Raw genomic sequence first — 361 nt, 5'->3', positions numbered from 1 at the left:
TATATATATATATATATATATATATATATATATATATTGTAATCCCTTAGCAGTTGGAAAGGGTTATCCTATATATTTTATGAAATTACCTTATTATCATAATGTAACTAAATAAAAACATTTTTCAAATGGATAGTTTATGAAAATATACTAATTAATCAATTAGTATATATAACGATATTTGATGTCATGATGTTATTATCTTGAATTACATTTAATATTATTAAATTAACTCAGAACTGTTTAGCAAATAGATATTTTATAATAAAAAAATAATGACTATATTTGATGATATAATCACACCATTTATGATAACTGACATGACCAAAAGATTGATATCTTCTTCCAAGTGTAGGAGTGT

This window comes from Populus euphratica, unplaced genomic scaffold, assembly GCF_000495115.2.
Source record: "Populus euphratica unplaced genomic scaffold, PopEup_1.0 scaffold111.1, whole genome shotgun sequence".
Lineage (NCBI taxonomy): Eukaryota > Viridiplantae > Streptophyta > Magnoliopsida > Malpighiales > Salicaceae > Populus > Populus euphratica.
The sequence above is the reverse complement of the archived record's forward strand: the minus strand, read 5'-3'. Positions refer to the sequence as shown.